Source organism: Corapipo altera, unplaced genomic scaffold, assembly GCF_003945725.1.
Source record: "Corapipo altera isolate COAL_440 unplaced genomic scaffold, ASM394572v1 60042, whole genome shotgun sequence".
NCBI lineage: Eukaryota > Metazoa > Chordata > Aves > Passeriformes > Pipridae > Corapipo > Corapipo altera.
Window position 1 is genome coordinate 2,322 of NW_020885395.1, and position 384 is coordinate 2,705.

Sequence of the window (384 nt, forward strand, 5' to 3'; positions counted from 1 at the left end):
ATCAATGGAGATGCGGTTGATCCTCTTCCCGCCCCGCAGCCCGTAGAGGTGGAAGCGGTACCGGCGGGACGGGGACAGCCCCGGCACCGTCACCGAGCGGGACCCGCCATCGATGGGCAGGGCCTGGGGCTGGCCCTGGGCATCCCGGTACTGCAGTGTGAAGGAGTCAAAGGGGCCCTCGGGGACGCTCCACTGCAGCCCCACGGAGCTGGGGGTGACACTGGTGACGGTGAGATCACCCAGGACTGGTTTGGATGGGGGCGGCTCTTCTGCCTCGGTTGCAACTGCAATGGAGTGGGGATAGTGTGGGCATGGACATCTGCTTGTCCATTCACATGTCCATCCATCATCCATCTCTCCAGCCCTCCCACACCTTTCCCCCCC